This window comes from Lipophrys pholis (assembly GCF_963383615.2).
Source record: "Lipophrys pholis genome assembly, chromosome: 12".
NCBI classification, from domain to species: Eukaryota; Metazoa; Chordata; class Actinopteri; order Blenniiformes; family Blenniidae; genus Lipophrys; species Lipophrys pholis.
In genome coordinates, this window is record NC_137641.1 from 3,525,410 (window position 1) to 3,536,526 (window position 11,117).

Sequence of the window (11,117 nt, forward strand, 5' to 3'; positions counted from 1 at the left end):
TGCAGACGACCGTCGATCATTCAGCTCAGTTCCACTCAGTCACACGTCTCGACCTCCAGGCCGTTTGGAAGCCAAAGTATAGAAGTATTATTGGTGAAAAAGGTTTGAGCACTTGTAAATGTGAATTTATAGTTGTGTACCTGTAGTAATATTTTGTTTTGTGTACCTGTAGAATTGTTTTGTTTTGTGTTCCCGTAGAATTCTTTCCTCTCCACACTTACAAGTCACAACTTCTTAATCAGAGGAGCACAAATCCTGTTTTACAAGTCACAGATTAAAAAAGCCGTCATGCTGATATTTGTCCTCTAATTGTTGCAGTACATCTGGTGAAAACATGTACTGCTCCTGTATCGAGGTGAAGTTCTTCCTCACAAGTCAGATTGTTTTCTTCTACTACTAATCACACATGGCGGCTCTCAGCTGAGATCTCTGGAGGAAAAGACCTGTGTGTTCAGTCAATGGAGAAAAAGGTGGTGCTGATCTGAGATTGACGGATTTCACAGCCAATCAGAGGAGAGGGACTTCTGACCCACAGCCAATCAGAGGAGAGGGACATCTGACCCACAGCCAATCAGAGGAGAGGGACTTCTGACCCACAGCCAATCAGAGGAGAGGGACATCTGACCCACAGCCAATCAGAGGAGAGGGACTTCTGACCCACAGCCAATCAGAAGAGAGGGACATCTGACCCACAGCCAATCAGAGGAGAGGGACTTCTGACCCACAGCCAATCAGAATTTGTCTGTATCGAGGCTGAGATGTTCCCGCTGCTCCGGATCAGAATCATCTTCATAATTATTTGAATCCACAGCAGCAGAGATATTTCAGCAGCTTTCAAGGTATGTTTGTCTTTTTATCCACATTGATAAATTAACTCTGACGCAAAGCTGAGAAATGAGCTCTTGTTCCCTCCCACCTGCACCATTAGAACTCCCTTTCTTCAGCCTCCCTCTAAGTCCCTCCATAAAGTCCACGTCAGAGCCATTCCATGTGGTTTATATGAGCCAGAGGGACTGAGGAGGAGTTTATTTGGTTAGAAGGAAATATTGGAATTCAGTTTTGTGCTGAATAGATGATGACAGGCATCAACTGTGGAACATGAAGACCAGTAAACGTGTTGTCCTATCCAAAGACAAGCAGCATGTTGGACATTGATAAAGTAACTCGTACTCACTAGAGCGACTCTGTGGCCTAGATCAGTAGTGAAACTCCTTCATTCTACCACATCACATCTGTCCAACAGCAACTGAACCGGCTTTACTCTCCTGATGATGTCTTCTTTGTCAACCAGTCAAAGAATAATCTACAAAATCCTCCTACAATTCTATTCATAATCTGGCCTGTCCACACCTCTCTGACCTTATGCGTGTCGTCCCTCCCTCCCGCTCCCTCGGTAGGCTCCCCCGGCTTCACCAGACAGGAAGTGGAGTGACGTCACTGTGAAAAGGGTTTCTATTGGTGAGATTTAGAAAAAACTTTAAGAGGGTGTGAATACTTTCTGTACCCACTGTATTTATTTGGGGCCAGGTCCTGCTGCAGCAGATAATCTGGCCCAAGGAGGAGCGTGATGAGGTTTCTGTGGACAGCCAGTGTTACGTACTGATTATCTGTCCCGTTGATATGTTCTTATTTTTAAACAAACTTCTCGTTCAGTTATCTATTAGGATGATTGAGTAGGGAATTTAAGGAATATTTATAGATAAATACATTCCTCGGAATTACTTTTGATGAAAAACTCGCTTGGAAGCCGCATATAAATATCCTGAAGTCAAAATGAGCAAATAATAATATGTGTAAAATCCGATCAGTATTAGATCAAAAATAAACTCAACTTATTATATAACTCCCTCAGTCTTCCATATCGGAGTTATGTGTGGAAATATGGGTAAATAATATGTTAATAATTATAAAAGTGAACTCAGGGAGAGGAGCTTCACGCTGTCTGTGGACGAGTCGCCCGTTCACCACTGCAGGGGGCGCCGCTGTTCACCTACTTTATGAAACATGTTTTTTTTCCTCCTTACCTGCTGCAATTTTAAACTCATGTTGAGCCACTTTTTCAAAAGAACTACGTGTATTTATGTGTAAAAATGCATGACTATTCACCCTGGGTCACTGAAATGATCATTAAAAAACTAAACACAAGCAAAACACAAAAAAGGAATTTCATAGGAAAAACCTGCACTTCACCAATATTTTAGAAACCCCTCACGATTTAAAAAATCCTGCTTTAAGGGGGGCTCAACCCTCCCATATATATATATATAATATACATATATTTATCTATGGGAATTTTTTTTCTCCAAAATGAATATCTACTTGGGGGCTTTCTGCTTCACTTACATGATGGTGTCAAACACATTTCAATTTCATCTCAAGTTGGCTGGATTGGTAAAATAGTGCAATAATAACCTTTAAATTCTAAAGTTTAACTTTTTTGTACGTAGCGGGTACATGATAAAATATCTATTTTCATAAAAATCATATTGAAAATGACCATTTTAAAGTATTTTTTGCCTGGTCCTTGTATTTATGTTCTGTAAGGCGTCGGAACCAGGGCGACTGGTCATTAGCTCCACCTGGTGGCACCAGCAAGGACTGCATGCAATGTTAATAATTCTCTTATCTCTGTGAATAAAGCGCCTATATGGTTGTCATAATGTTGTGCGTCAAATAAATGCCTGCCCCACCAAGTGTTGACGTAGAACCCTTCTGGGTGGAGGTTGTTCCTGTGTAGAATTGGGACTGTGCCAACAGTTCACTGCAGCTCATGGAGAACCCAGTAAAGGAAATAAAGCCAATTTTAGTGATGCGAAAAATCCCAAACTGTTGCATTGTGGTTGTTTTAATTTGACTTTTATTTGCTGATTGTTTCATCTGAATGTTTAATCTGTTCCACCTCTTTAAACTACATCAATAACCAATGTAATATGCCCCCTGGTTTTGGTCACCACAGTCACACGGTCAAAGGGCAAGTCATCCTCGCTGCTGCCCCCTGCTGGCCGCGCCCCGTCACTATCTGTCAAATCCTGTTACAGAGTGCTCTGTTGTCTGTGGGAAAAAACTTGAAACTGAGCAAGATGACTATTGCAGCAACACGTCATCAGTAGGATAAAAGTAAGCTGTCTCTTGATGGTCTACGACAGGGTGTCCAAACTGGGTCAGAGAGTGCTGGTGTCCTGCATGTTTTAGTTCTCTGCCTGCTTCAGCATACCTGAATCTAATGATGACGTCATCACCAAGGTTGTGAAAAAGAACAATAATGAGCCTTTCATCACAAAGTGGATGGGAGAGGCACCGGATGGAGATCAACGGAGATCAAAGCCGGAGGAAATCTTGGATCTGAGCATCTCCATGGCAAAAGGCACTGATCTCCTTTGATCTGATAGGAGATCAGCACTGGAGCCATGGAGATGCTCAGATCAAAGGAAATCAGCTTTGTAGAGTTGTAATGTGCTCGTACTCATCCTGACATTTTTCTAGAAATTTGTCTTCAATCACCTTTTCTCTATCTACACCCTCTACTTGAACCTTTACCTGTTTATTTATTTCATATTTTCCAAATCTCATGATTTTGGTTTGACCTAGATTTAATGAATTAGATTTCATTTCTCTGAATGTATCTAGTATGTCGTTGAAGAGTTTTTCTAGGATTTGGGAGAATTGTGGGTCTGTAGTTTGTGAAGTGTGTCTGTTTTCAATAACAGTATCCTTACTGGAAGCCTGTTGAATGATACTATGTAGAACCTTCTATGTACTGCTGACATGGTCTTTATTGTTTTCTGGTACTTTCTTAAAAGAATTCTTCTTACATTTTCTCATCATATGAGTGAACTTATTTTTACATTTCTTGTATTTATTTTCCATCTCCTTCGTTCATCATTTATCGGATTCTCTATGTCATGTATTCTTCTCCTTGGATGCATTTTTTAAGCCCTTTGTCATCCATTAAACATCTTTATAATTCACTTTCTCTTGTGTTTATAAATGAGTTCCCAGTCATCTGATTGTACCTCAATAACTAGTTTTTCCAGGGACTGCTCTGTTCTGACTCATTTGTGTTGACATCTATCTGTTGTCTGTTTTAATGTTTCTGTGGTTTTTATTGTAAATAGTAAAAAAACTAAAACAAACAGACATGAAATCACTGATATCATTGACTAATACATCACTTACTTTGATATTATCTATAACATGTGTAAATACATTATGACCCTCCAAACGACCCCCAGGAGGCCCGGCTGTTGTGTGTGTGTGTGTGTGTGTGTGTGTGTGTGTGTGTGTGTGTGTGTGTGTGTGTGTGTGTGTGTGTGTGTGTGTGTTTGGGCCTGGTTATAGGAGAAGTGAGGATGGAGCAGCCATTTACTGGTAAAACTAACTCACTAACATCTTGGTGAAAATAGAATATATGTTTTTTTCAAATTAAAGTGACAATGAAAGTGAGAACAGGAGTTCCCCCCTCACCTCCAGAGGAACATAGAGAGTGAGCTACCAGCAGCTTCTCTCTGTGGAGGGGAACATCAGTCCTCACCTCCAGAGTGAACATAAGTCAGGTCTGTATATTACATCCATCATCCATCCATCCATCCATCATCCATGATGTGATCCAGCAAACATGTCCAAGCAGTAGTGTTGTGTTGTTGCTTCTCATTGTCAATAGAACCATGAGAAAGTATGAGAGTGACTGATACGCTTGTATGATCACTGGACCTTTTGAAAGCAGTCAGACTCTCATACTGTACCAGTAGCATCTGTGTCATTCACAACCCGTCTCCATCTTAACTGGACTTTCTGTGTACACATATGATTTTGTGTTTTCATCTGTGGACTGGTGACTAGTGAGTGTGTTGCCTTCAGTGGCAAAGGGAAATAAAACCTCTGCATGAACAGGAATCATGGAGCCTCCCCCTTCTCAGCTCCAAGTGTCCAAATCTGAACAGCTGGTCTGGGCTCTGAGTGGAAGCTGAGGTGGTCGTGTGCCTGGGCCTCCAGTCTAATCTAATCCACTCCACTCCACTCCACTCCACTCCACTCCACGTCCACGTCCACGTCCACGTCCAAGTCCAAAACTCAGTCTCAGTCTCTCTCTTGGTGTGCACTCTCTCTCTCTCTCTCTCTCTCTCTCTCTCTCTCTCTCTCTCTCTCTCTCTCTCGGTGCAACCTCAGCTCCGCCCACTGCTCCCAGAGTCAAGATCCATATTTCACATTCTCTTGTATTGTTTGATTGTACACTCATAGTGACAGGGCGTCTTTTCCTTTATAAATGAGTTCCCAGTCATCCGATTGTACCTCAATAAGTAGTTTATCCAGGGATTCCTCTCTTCTGACTCATTTGTAATGATATCTATCTGTTGTCTGTTTTAATCTTGCGGTGGTTTTTATTGGAAATAGTAAAAGAACAAACAGACATGAAATCACTGATATCATTGACTAATAAGCCCTTGTACGTTTTCTTCATTTGACTTTTATTTGCTGATTGTTTCATCTGAATGTCTAATCTGTTCCACCTCTTTAAGCTACATCAATAACCAATGTAATACGCCCCCTGGTTTTGGTCACCACAGTCACACGGTCAAAGGGCAAGTCAGCCTCGCTGCTGCCCCCTGCTGGCCACGCCCCGTCACTATCTGTCAAATCCCTTTTACAGAGTGCTCTGGTGTCTGTGGGAAAAAACTTGAAACTGAGCAAGATGACTATTGCAGCAACACGTCATCAGTAGGATAAAACTAAGCTGTCTCTTGATGGTCTACGACAGGGTGTCCAAACTGGGTCAGAGAGTGCTGGTGTCCTGCATGTTTTAGTTCTCTGCCTGCTTCAGCATACCTGAATCTAATGATGACGTCATCACCAAGGTTGTGAAAAAGAACAATCATGAGCCTTTCATCACAAAGTGGATGGGAGAGGCACCGGATGGAGATCAACGGAGATCAAAGCCGGAGGAAATCTTGGATCTGAGCATCTCCATGGCAAAAGGCACTGATCTCCTTTGATCTGATAGGAGATCAGCACTGGAGCCATGGAGACGCTCAGATCAAAGGAAATCAGCTTTGTAGAGTTGTAATGTGCTCGTACTCATCCTGACATTTTTCTAGAAATTTGTCTTCAATCACCTTTTCTCTATCTACACCCTCTACTTGAACCTTTACCTGTTTATTTATTTCATATTTTCCAAATCTCATGATTTTGGTTTGACCTAGATTTAATGAATTCGATTTCATTTCTCTGAATGTATCTAGTATGTCGTTGAAGAGTTTTTCTAGGATTTGGGAGAATTGTGGGTCTGTAGTTTGTGAAGTGTGTCTGTTTTCACTAACGGTATCCTTACTGGAAGCCTGTTGAATGATACTATGTAGAACCTTCTATGTACTGCTGACATGGTCTTTATTGTTTTCTGGTACTTTCTTAAAAGAATTCTTCTTACATTTTCTCATCATATGAGTGAACTTATTTTTACATTTCTTGTATTTATTTTCCATCTCCTTCGTTCATCATTTATCGGATTCTCTATGTCATGTATTCTTCTCCTTGGATGCATTTTTTAAGCCCTTTGTCATCCATGAAACATCTTTATATTTCACTTTCTCTTGTATTTATAAATGAGTTCCCAGTCATCTGATTGTACCTCAATAACTAGTTTTTCCAGGGACTGCTCTGTTCTGACTCATTTGTGTTGACATCTATCTGTTGTCTGTTTTAATGTTTCTGTGGTTTTTATTGTAAATAGTAAAAAAACTAAAACAAACAGACATGAAATCACTGATATCATTGACTAATACATCACTTACTTTGATATTATCTATAACATGTGTAAATACATTATGACCCTCCAAACGACCCCCAGGAGGCCCGGCTGTTGTGTGTGTGTGTGTGTGTGTGTGTGTGTGTGTGTGTGTGTGTGTGTGTGTGTGTGTGTGTGTGTGTGTGTGTGTGTGTGTGTTTGGGCCTGGTTATAGGAGAAGTGAGGATGGAGCAGCCATTTACTGGTAAAACTAACTCACTAACATCTTGGTGAAAATAGAATATATGTTTTTTTCAAATTAAAGTGACAATGAAAGTGAGAACAGGAGTTCCCCCCTCACCTCCAGAGGAACATAGAGAGTGAGCTACCAGCAGCTTCTCTCTGTGGAGGGGAACATCAGTCCTCACCTCCAGAGTGAACATAAGTCATGTCTGTATATTACATCCATCATCCATCCATCCATCCATCCATCCATCCATCCATCCATGATGTGATCCAGCAAACATGTCCAAGCAGTAGTGTTGTGTTGTTGCTTCTCATTGTCAATAGAACCATGAGAAAGTATGAGAGTGACTGATACGCTTGTATGATCACTGGACCTTTTGAAAGCAGTCAGACTCTCATACTGTACCAGTAGCATCTGTGTCATTCACAACCCGTCTCCATCTTAACTGGACTTTCTGTGTACACATATGTACACGCATGATTTTGTGTTTTCATCTGTGGACTGGTGACTAGTGAGTGTGTTGCCTTCAGTGGCAAAGGGAAATAAAACCTCTGCATGAACAGGAATCATGGAGCCTCCCCCTTCTCAGCTCCAAGTGTCCAAATCTGAACAGCTGGTCTGGGCTCTGAGTGGAAGCTGAGGTGGTCGTGTGCCTGGGCCTCCAGACTAATCCACTCTGAGTCCGAGTCCGAGTCCGAGTGTAAAACTCAGTCTCAGTCTCTCTCTTGGTGTGCACACACTCTCTCTCTCTCTCTCTCTCTCTCTCTCTCTCTCTCTCTCTCTCTCTCTCTCTCTCGGTGCAACCTCAGCTCCGCCCACTGCTCCCAGAGTCAAGATCCATATTTCACATTCTCTTGTATTGTTTGATTGTACACTCATAGTGACAGGACGTCTTTTCCTTTATAAATGAGTTCCCAGTCATCCGATTGTACCTCAATAACTAGTTTATCCAGGGATTCCTCTCTTCTGACTCATTTGTAATGATATCTATCTGTTGTCTGTTTTAATCTTGCGGTGGTTTTTATTGGAAATAGTAAAAGAACAAACAGACATGAAATCACTGATATCATTGACTAATACGCCCTTGTACGTTTTCTTCATTTGACTTTTATTTGCTGATTGTTTCATCTGAATGTTTAATCTGTTCCACCTCTTTAAACTACATCAATAACCAATGTAATATGCCCCCTGGATTTGGTCACCACAGTCACACGGTCAAAGGGCAAGTCAGCCTCGCTGCTGCCCCCTGCTGGCCACGCCTCGTCACTATCTGTCAAATCCCTTTTACAGAGTGCTCTGGTGTCTGTGGGAAAAAACTTGAAACTGAGCAAGATGACTATTGCAGCAACACGTCATCAGTAGGATAAAACTAAGCTGTCTCTTGATGGTCTACGACAGGGTGTCCAAACTGGGTCAGAGAGTGCTGGTGTCCTGCATGTTTTAGTTCTCTGCCTGCTTCATCATACCTGAATCTAATGATGACGTCATCACCAAGGTTGTGAAAAAGAACAATCATGAGCCTTTCATCACAAAGTGGATGGGAGAGGCACCGGATGGAGATCAACGGAGATCAAAGCCGGAGGAAATCTTGGATCTGAGCATCTCCATGGCAAAAGGCACTGATCTCCTTTGATCTGATAGGAGATCAGCACTGGAGCCATGGAGACGCTCAGATCAAAGGAAATCAGCTTTGTAGAGTTGTAATGTGCTCGTACTCATCCTGACATTTTTCTAGAAATTTGTCTTCAATCACCTTTTCTCTATCTACACCCTCTACTTGAACCTTTACCTGTTTATTTATTTCATATTTTCCAAATCTCATGATTTTGGTTTGACCTAGATTTAATGAATTCGATTTCATTTCTCTGAATGTATCTAGTATGTCGTTGAAGAGTTTTTCTAGGATTTGGGAGAATTGTGGGTCTGTAGTTTGTGAAGTGTGTCTGTTTTCACTAACGGTATCCTTACTGGAAGCCTGTTGAATGATACTATGTAGAACCTTCTATGTACTGCTGACATGGTCTTTATTGTTTTCTGGTACTTTCTTAAAAGAATTCTTCTTACATTTTCTCATCATATGAGTGAACTTATTTTTACATTTCTTGTATTTATTTTCCATCTCCTTCGTTCATCATTTATCGGATTCTCTATGTCATGTATTCTTCTCCTTGGATGCATTTTTTAAGCCCTTTGTCATCCATGAAACATCTTTATATTTCACTTTCTCTTGTATTTATAAATGAGTTCCCAGTCATCTGATTGTACCTCAATAACTAGTTTTTCCAGGGACTGCTCTGTTCTGACTCATTTGTGTTGACATCTATCTGTTGTCTGTTTTAATGTTTCTGTGGTTTTTATTGTAAATAGTAAAAAAACTAAAACAAACAGACATGAAATCACTGATATCATTGACTAATACATCACTTACTTTGATATTATCTATAACATGTGTAAATAAATTATGACCCTCCAAACGACCCCCAGGAGGCCCGGCTGTTGTGTGTGTGTGTGTGTGTGTGTGTGTGTGTGTGTGTGTGTGTGTGTGTGTGTGTGTGTGTGTGTGTGTGTGTGTTTGGGCCTGGTTATAGGAGAAGTGAGGATGGAGCAGCCATTTACTGGTAAAACTAACTCACTAACATCTTGGTGAAAATAGAATATATGTTTTTTTCAAATTAAAGTGACAATGAAAGTGAGAACAGGAGTTCCCCCCTCACCTCCAGAGGAACATAGAGAGTGAGCTACCAGCAGCTTCTCTCTGTGGAGGGGAACATCAGTCCTCACCTCCAGAGTGAACATAAGTCATGTCTGTATATTACATCCATCATCCATCCATCATCCATCATCCATCCATCCATCCATCCATCCATCATCCATCCATCCATCCATCCATCATCCATGATGTGATCCAGCAAACATGTCCAAGCAGTAGTGTTGTGTTGTTTCTCATTGTCAATAGAATCATGAGAAAGTATGAGAGTGACTGATACGCTTGTATGATCACTGGACCTTTTGAAAGCAGTCAGACTCTCATACTGTACCAGTAGCATCTGTGTCATTCACAACCCGTCTCCATCTTAACTGGACTTTCTGTGTACACAAATGATTTTGTGTTTTCATCTGTGGACTGGTGACTAGTGAGTGTGTTGCCTTCAGTGGCAAAGGGAAATAAAACCTCTGCATGAACAGGAATCATGGAGCCTCCCCCTTCTCAGCTCCAAGTGTCCAAATCTGAACAGCTGGTCTGGGCTCTGAGTGGAAGCTGAGGTGGTCGTGTGCCTGGGCCTCCAGACTAATCCACTCCAAGTCCAAGTCCGAGTGTAAAACTCAGTCTCAGTCTCAGTCTCTCTCTCTCTGTGCAACCTCAGCTCCGCCCACTGCTCCCAGAGTCAAGATCCATATTTCACATTCTCTTGTATTGTTTGATTGTACACTCATAGTGACAGGACGTCTTTTCCTTTATAAATGAGTTCCCAGTCATCTGATTGTACCTCAATAAGTAGTTTATCCAGGGATTCCTCTCTTCTGACTCATTTGTAATGATATCTATCTGTTGTCTGTTTTAATCTTGCTGTGGTTTTTATTGGAAATAGTAAAAGAACAATCAGACATGAAATCACTGATATCATTGACTAATACACCCTTGTACGTTTTCTTAAACTCCTGACTGGGCGGCTTTGAGGCTGAGGCAGGTTTGATAATGTTTATTATCTCAGCTCAGACTCAAGCTCAATCAGCTTTAGGTCATATTTTTAGGTTTTCAGCGATTTTGTCGATCGGAGCCTCTTCCGGCTGGTTTTGGTCCACGGACCTGATGTTTGACCCCCCTGCTTTACAGAAACACTCCAGAGTGGGAATGAAAAAATGAGCTGATCTACTAGAAAACATCCCAGTTCAATCTTTTAAAGTATAATGAAGACAAAGCGAGTTAATCAGTTGGTGTATTGTGGTGGAATTGTAATGGAGGCTCATTTCTTTCTAAGTGTATTTTTTTTCTTCTTCCCAACGTTCAAGCAGAATTTCTTGCTTTTTTGTTGTAAATAAAAATGTCAAGGTGAAGTATTAGTTGTATTAATTTGTCAACTCCTTTCCTTGTACAGTTTAAATTCCTGCAGATGTTTGAAGCGTGACGTAATGAAAGCCTGGACTGATGAA